Below are 8,427 nucleotides of genomic sequence, written 5' to 3'. Positions count from 1 at the left end.
ACATTAGTCATGCAACTATCTGGAGATGTCTCACAACCTGAATGCTCCCCTTGCTGTGTGAGGTGCCCCGAAGACCTCATTGGAGACCTCATCTATCACTCTGAGCCACAGAGCACATGTCCGGGCAGGAAGGATGGACCTGGGGGCCAACAAGGCTTCCAGCTTTAAAAACTTCTACCAGATTCTCAATGAAAGCAAATGGCGGGGTGCCTGGGTGGCTCAGTCAGTTGAACATCCTACTCTTGGTTTCAGCTCAGGTCACGAGCCCAGGGTCATGGGATTGAACCCCGAGTCGGGTTTCACGTTAAGCGTGGAGCCTGCTCGATTCTCTCTCTCTCCCTCTGCCCCTCTTCCCTGCTCTCTCTCTCTAAAAGAAAAAGAAAAGAACATTGCAAAAGAAATACAAGAAAAAGACGGAAAAATGTTTTCTGCGACGGATGCAATTTTTATAACAAGAAAAATAACCGCTTATATTTAAATTACCCACCACAAAACCCATAAATGCATAGAAAAGTTTACAAAGAAAAGTATCGCATGGAACCGGGAGACGCTAAATGTCAAAGGCACGGATCAGGTCAGGCTAGGCTACGTGGGCGTGACAAATGGCTCCGGGTCTCAGGGGCATACAACAACGCAGGTGTATTTATTGCTCGAAGGACATGGACTTCATATGTGAGCCGTGGACCCAGCCCAGTAGAACAACTTCCATCTGGAACACAGCTGATTTCCTGGTGGAAGGAGGAGAGAACAGGACGAAACATAGCCAGCGAGTTAGCGTTTCTGCCCGGACGTAGCATGTAGCGCTCCCGTTGACATTGGTCAGGGGCACACCGCCGGTCCTGCTCAACGGGCGGAAAAGTATAGCACCCCAGAAGTGAGTGATAAAGCATATTTGTGAACAGTAATACAGGGTGTCATTTCAATGTCCTTTCAATTTCAACGTAAACAAAATCAAACCCCCACCCCAAAGAGAGGAGAGAGAGAGGTAGAGGCAGGGGGCCAGGTCAGATTTGCTACAAGTCACTTGTGCTCTGGCCACTGTTACCCTATTTCTTTTTTTTTTTTTTTTTAACGTTTATTTTATTATTTTTTTTTAAATTTTTTTTTCAACGTTTATTTATTTTGGGGACAGAGAGAGACAGAGCATGAACGGGGGAGGGGCAGAGAGAGAGGGAGACACAGAATCGGAAACAGGCTCCAGGCTCTGAGCCATCAGCCCAGAGCCCGACGCGGGGCTCGAACTCACGGAGCGCGAGATCGTGACCTGGCTGAAGTCGGACGCTTAACCGACTGCGCCACCCAGGCACCTCTTTTAACGTTTATTTTTGAGAGAGAGAGAGAGAGACAGAGAGAGACAGAGCGTGAGTGGGGGAGGGGCAGAGAGAGAGGGAGACACAGATCCGAAGCAGGCTCCAGGCTCCGAGCTGTCAGCACAGAGCCCCACGTGGGGCTCAAACTCATGAACGGTGAGATCAGGACCTGAGCCGAAGTCAGAGGCTTAACCGACTGTGACTGCGCCACCCAGGCGCCCCACCCTATTTCTCTTTTAATCCTCTCCACCGTCTTCCGCAGATAACATTATGCCCTTCCTGCCCTGGGTCATGCAGTTATAAGTGGGACAGATGGGTTTTAAACCCAAGTGCACCTGGTTCTCAAGCTCATGTGGTTTCTACTATCCCTCATGGTCTCCCAGTGTTAAAAGGATACACAGGGGCGCCCTGGTGGCTCAGTTGGTTAGGTGTCTGACTCTCCATTTAAGCTCAGGTCGTGATCTCCTGGTTGGTGGGATCAATCCCCGCATCAGGCTCTGCGCTGATGGCAGGGAGGCTGCTTGGGATTCTCTCTTTCCCTCTCTCTCTGCCCCCTCCCCTGCTTGTGTGCTCTCTCTCTCTCTCTCAAACTAAATAAAATACACATTTTTTAAAGAATAAAAAATTAAAGAACATACAACGTCCTGAACACCAAAGCCGGAGGCAGAAGCCCTGCCTTCCCAAAGGACAGCAGGTTTGGGAAGGCATTTCTTGATCCCTCTCAAACCAGCATGTGAAAAGCAGCTGACAGTGATGACCTTAAAGGAGAACCACGGAGGGAATTAATTCGTCAAGGGTCACTTGGCTGGTGCGCTGACACGGAAACTTCTAGCGGTGGAGAGAGGCCTGTGTCAGGCCAGGCAGACCCGAGTTCCACACTTAGTGCTATCGCTCTTCATCTATGCGCATCTGAGAAGCAGCTTTGCGTCTGTGAACCTCCGTTTCCCCGAGAGCAAGAGTCCTGCGCTGCCCCTCACAGGGCCACTCCAACAATTAAGAAAAATAAAATGTACAGCGCGTACAGTTGGCACCCAGCCAGCGATCATTCCCAATCCCTCCCTTTCTTGCCTTAAAGAAGCTGATCTCATGGCAAGAATCCAAGAAAGAACCAGTCCCAGGTCTGGAGATGTTCTCGGAGAGCGGGAGAGACAAGTGAGCGGGCCCTTGTACTAGCTTGCAGTGAATGCTTTACAAGGGCAGTTGAGGGGAGCTGGTGGCATGGGGAATGGGGCTGGAAAGGTCTGCTGAATTATGCAAGCACCGTTCAGCTGCATGTGAGGGAATCCTCAAACAACAATGACCTAGGGGCACCTGGATGGCTCAGTCGGTTAAGCGTCTAACTCTTGGTTTGGGCTCCAGTCATGGTCTCACAGTTTTGTGAGTTCGCGCCCCGCGCCGGGCTCTGTGATGGCAGTGCAGAGCTTGCTTGGGATTCTCTCCCTCTCCCTCTCTCTCTCTGCCCCTCCCCCACTCACGCTGCCTCTGTCTCTCTCAAATAAATACACTTAAAAAAAAAAAACAAGAAAAAAACAAAACAAAAAATAATGACCTAAACAAGATAAGGGTTGTTTTTCCACCCCTGAGACAAAGGAGGTAGGCTAATGCCTCCACAGTGGCTAGAGCTCCTTCCATTCTGTGCTTCTCCATCCTCGTGGGCATCACAGTCCAAGATGGCGGCCTGAGCTCTGGCTACCACCTCCGTACTCTAGATGGCAAGAAGAATGAGAGTGAGGACATGCCCCTTCTTCTTCCATCCTCTGAGGCAGAACTTATTTACATGGCTTCACTAGAGTGGCCTGTGGGCAGTTGTCCACATGTCTGGGGCTCTAAGGACTAAACTGGAGACTCAGTGCTGGGTTTCCTCAACACAGAGGTGGCAGCTCTGGGAGTGGTTGGATTCCCCAATGAGAGTGTCCCCATTTGGACAGAACCACCCTCCCATCCCCGCCCGGAGGCCTGGAAATGAGGATGGGCAGAGGAAGGGAAGTCCACAAGACTGGAGGGAAATACGGAGAGCACAGTGTCAAGGAGAAAATTGCAATCGACAGTGACCAGTGCTAAAAGTGAGGCACCCAGGAAGACGTCATGGAAAATGACAATAAAGATGCCCCAAGCATCAGTCCCTCCATTTAAGCAACCATTAAGCTGGCAAACACTGATAGAATCAGCTTTTTTCGGAACGTTGGAATCTAATAAAAAAAAACAACAACCCTAGAGCAAGCAGGGGAATGATTAATGAAGAAAGAAGCCTCTAAATTCAGTAAGAAAATGTTGCAGCATTTTTTGCTTACCTGCCTACCGTCTCCCATTCCCCAGCCCAGCAAAAGCCCAGACGACAGTAGCCTGAATCCCTGGGGCCCTGATATGGACTTTGTTTTAAAAGTGTGGTTGTGCATTTTGACCAGGCTGGCAGTTCTCTGAAGGATCTGACCTTTGCTTCATCGCCTGGCTGGAGCAGCTCCCCAGGTGGCATCTGTTGAAAACATTTAAAGACATATACTACCCATAGCTGTCTGGGGCAAGTGAGGGCAGAGGGGGTAGGCAGCCGAGAAACCAGAAAGGCTGGGGAAAAGGAGACTGAGGACGAAAACACTGGGGAAGCAAGGTCTCTGAAGGGCTACTTCATATACCAGGGAGCCCAGAGTGTAAAGCATATGCTGAGGGCCAGACACATGCTCAGAAGATACCTGAGAGGACCCTAGGCTTTCACCTTTCATTGATCTCTGGGCCCCAGCGGGAAGTAAAGGCTAAGGCAGAGTGGCAGGTGTCCTGGCTAAGTGAGCAAAAATGTCCAGCTCAGAGGCAATCTGAAAAGACCAAGAGAGTTTTCTTTTAGTTGTGGGGGGGGGGGGTGTTTTGTTTTGTTGTTTGTTTGTTTTTGGTCTTGTTTTTTGGCTCCAGGTGTTTAAAGAAACCTGTGTTTGGTCAGTGGTTGACTGATGAGATAACGGAACAGACTTCAGTGACCACGCATGATAAGGAATACAGTCTCCAAAAAATAGTCTGGAAATGTCACTAAACAAATGGATGACTGTAACCCCTAATCAGAAATAACAGCAAACCTTCCAAAGGAGGAACAGAAATCTAATTTCTATAGTCATAGTACTCAAGATTTGCGATTTTCTTTTTTTTTTTTTAATTTTTTTTTTCAACGTTTATTTATTTTTGGGACAGAGAGAGACAGAGCATGAACGGGCGAGGGGCAGAGAGAGAGGGAGACACAGAATCGGAAACAGGCTCCAGGCTCTGAGCCATCAGCCCAGAGCCTGACGCGGGGCTCGAACTCACGGACCGCGAGATCGTGACCTGGCTGAAGTCGGACGCTTAACCGACTGCGCCACCCAGGCACCCCATGATTTGCGATTTTCAACAAAGAGTTACAAAGCAAACAAAGAAAAAGCATGACTCGTTCAGAGGAAAAAGACATGGACAGAAACCATACCTGAAGAAGCCCAGATATTGGACTTGCCAAGAACAAGACTTTAAATGAATTGTCTTAAATATGCTGAAAGAGCCAAAGGAAACTTTGGACAGAAGACTAAAGGAAGCCAGAGAACAATCAAAATGTATACCAACAGAAGATATCAACAAAGAGCTAGAAATCATTAAAAGGAACCAAATAAAATACTGTGGAGTTGAAACTGAAACATTTCAATACAACAGTTGAAATGAAAAATTTGAAAAGCTCAACAACACTGACAAACCCTTAGGTAAACTAAGAGAAAAAAGAAGATGCAAATAATTAAAGTCAGGAATGAAAGTGGGGACAATACTGTAACACTTGCAGAAGGAAAAAGGATTATCAGAGAATCCTATGAACACTTGTGCACCAACAAATTAGACGACTTAGAAGACAGGAACAAATTCCTAGAAACACACAACTAATCGAAAATGACTCAGGAAGAAAGAGGAAATTGGAGCAAGCCTATTTAAAAACAAACAAACAAACAAACAAACAAACCCAAAATGAGATTGAATCATGGATCAAAAATCTCCCCAAAGGCAAGATCAGATTCTTCTCAGGGTGAATTCTATGACACCCTTAAAGAAGAATTGATACAAATCCTCAAACTCTACCAAACTCTACTCTTTATTTTCCAAGTTAGGGGCTGAAATTCAACCTCTCACTATAGTACAACACTGAATGCTCTCGAAACAGCAACAAACCAGGCTGGGTAGTCCTTCCTTAAGGATTCTACAGCGGGCACTCATATGTTAGTTAGAGTTGGAGTTTGTCGTGATCCTTAAGTGCCCTTCCCTTTTAAAGAACTTATTATTTTATAATTTTGTTCATTGTAATTCATTTCCCTAATGTATCAAGGATCATTATTTGTAGATTATTTTGTCTGTCAACATGCTGGCCCACCCCATTTCCATCTTGGGTTAGCTTGCATTGAAGCAGACTTTTAAAAATATTTGGTTTCTCCTATTTGTCTATAGCTAATTGATTTCTGGCAAGGGGGCCAAGGCCATTTATTGGCGAAAGGGCAGTATCTGTATTTATTTATTTGAGATGAAAGCAGAGTTTATTGAAAAAAAATATATACATAGTAAAACCTTGGTTTACAAGCATAATTCATTCCAGAAACATGCTTGTCATCGAAATCACTTGTATATCAAAGCAAATTTCAAGAACCATTGGCTCAGTTGTGATCATGTGACATTCAGCGTCACATACTACTCATATTGCCAGGTATCGCTCATTTATCAAGTTGAAATTTCTGAGAGATGTTTACTTGTCTTGTGGCACACTTGTGGAACAAGTTACTCATAATCCAAGGTTTTAATGTATATATGGAGAGAGAGAGAGAGAGAGAGAGAGATACTGATGGAGAATCCTGGAGAGTCATGAAGGAAAAGAGCACGAGTCTAGTCTCCACTTGGGGTCTGGGGTTTTTATTGGCAATTATGAAGGACAGTCTCTTTAACAAAGGGTACTGGACAAGTGGATATCCATATGCAAAAGAATAAAGCTGGTCCCAGGGCTCACACCATAATACAAGAATTAAATCAAAATGGATCAATCACCGAAATACAAGTGCTCTTATAAAACTCTTAGAAGAAAATATAGAGATAAAAGTTCATGACTTTGGGTTTGATGACAGACTGTTAGACATGACACTGCACAAGCAAGGAAAGGAAAACATCGATCCCCTGGACTTAATAAAAACTAAAGGCATTTGTGCAGTAAGGGACACTATCAGAAAGTCAGAAAAGACAACCCGAGGAATGGGAGAAAATATTTGCAAACTGTTTATCTGATAGGGAGCTGGTATCCAGATAGGGAAAGAACTCATACTGCTCCACAACAAAAAGATAACCCAATTTAAAAATGGGCAAAGGACTTGAATAGACGTTTCTATTAGATGTTTTCTATTAGATGTTTCTCCCAACAAGCACACGAAAGACGGTCACCACCACTAATTAACGGTGGTACCAGAATGAGGTACCCCTTCATATGCACTAGGAAGGCAATAATAATGATGATGATGATAATTATTATTCTATTATTGTCTAAATAAAAAGATAACAGCATTGGATGGTATGGAGAAACCGGAACACTCTATTGATTGCTGGTGGGAATGTAAAATGGTTCATCCTCTGCAGAAAACAGTTTGGTGGTTCCTCAAAAAGTTAAACATAGAGGTTGGTTAAGCATCCGACTCTTGATGTCATCTCAGGTCTTGATCTCAGGGTCATGAGTTCAAGCCCCGCAAAAAAAAGTTACACATAGAATTTCCATATGATCCAGAAATTCAACTCCTAGGTATGTACCCAAAATAACTGAAAAAGGTACTCAAATATATGTACACACGTTTACAGTAGCACGACTGACCATAACCAAAAGGAGGAAACAGCCCAGATGTCCATTACCGAATGGATGGATAAACAAATACTGGCACATACACACACTAGAATATTGTTTAGCCGTAAAAAGGAATGAAGGCAAATAGATACCACAACGTGGATGAATCTTGAAAACATTATGCTAACGAAAGAGGCCAGACCCAAAAGGTCACATACCGTATGATTCAATTTTTCGAAATGTCAAAATAGGTAAATAAATCCATAGATAAATCCACGGAGATAAAAGTAGCTTGGTGGTTGCCAGAGACTGGGGGAGGGGGGGATCAGAAGAAACTAAATAACAAGCGGGAGGTTTTGGGAGTGATGGAAAGATTTTGGAACTAGGAGGTGGCTGGGATTTCACAACACTGTGAATGTACTAAATGCCATTGTACACTTTAAACTTATTTATTTTTATTTTATTATTATTATTTTTCTATTTGAGAGAGTGCATAAGCTAGGGGAGAGGGGCAGAGAGAGAGAGAATCTCATGCTGAGCATGGAGTGGTAGTTGGGATTGGATCCCACCATGAAATCATGACCTGAGCCAGATCAAGAGTCAGAGGCTTAACCAACTGAGCCACCCAGGCGCCCCCCCCCCAATTGTACACTTTAAAAAGGTTAATGTAATGCTATGCGAATTTTACCCTAACTTACAAAAATGAGGGGTGCCTGGGTGGCTCAGTGGGCTGAGTGGCAGGACTCTTGATTTTGGTTCAAGTCATGATGCCATGGTTGTGGGATGGAGCCATTCTGGGGTTCTCTCCCTCCCTCTCTGCTCCTCCCCCCTCGAAGTAAATAAATAAACATTAAAAAAAAGGAAGCCACTCAGAAATGTCACAGTATGGACAATCTCAGCTCACCCTGTGGACCCCCAAATCCACAATTCTTAGGCCAATTCTCAGGTCATCGGTAGCCGTATCATTCCCCCAACAATTTTGTCTAGAGCTCCTGGTGGCTCTGAGGCTCTAGAAAACAGAGCAGGAAAATTCTCAGGATGTTAGCTCACCCCAGGCCACTAATGCTCCCTTATTGTGAGTAATGCCGGGCGGGGGTTGGGAGGGCGGAAGGGGGAGATGCGGGGACCTAACACCACAAGAAAAGATGCCCCTCGAGCAAATGAGCTACGGTCCCCGCAGAGCTGCCAGACCCCTGTGAGATCACAGGTCTTCCCGTCACTCCTAAGGTCAGCGCCCTGTCCTATGCCAGGTTATACCTCGGCATCCCCACGGCGCCACCCCGGCAGGCCGGCCCCCGGCGCGCCCAGAGA

The 8,427-nt window shown here is 45.6% G+C and overlaps 1 long non-coding RNA gene across 1 annotated transcript; it reads right to left on the bottom strand.

Moving 5' to 3' along the window:
• Positions 1 to 1,322: 1,322 nt before the first annotated feature.
• On the bottom strand, positions 1,323 to 8,427 carry LOC147572761 (uncharacterized). Its single transcript, XR_015246042.1, has 4 exons — positions 8,021 to 8,427; positions 4,021 to 4,117; positions 3,602 to 3,783; positions 1,323 to 3,015 (listed from the first exon to the last, which is right to left on the bottom strand). It is a non-coding gene; the product is annotated as an uncharacterized LOC147572761 (long non-coding RNA).

Source organism: Puma concolor, chromosome E4 (assembly GCF_028749965.1).
Source record: "Puma concolor isolate L17-30 chromosome E4, mPumCon1.1.hap2, whole genome shotgun sequence".
NCBI classification, from domain to species: Eukaryota; Metazoa; Chordata; class Mammalia; order Carnivora; family Felidae; genus Puma; species Puma concolor.
The sequence above is the reverse complement of the archived record's forward strand: the minus strand, read 5'-3'. Positions and strand labels throughout refer to the sequence as shown.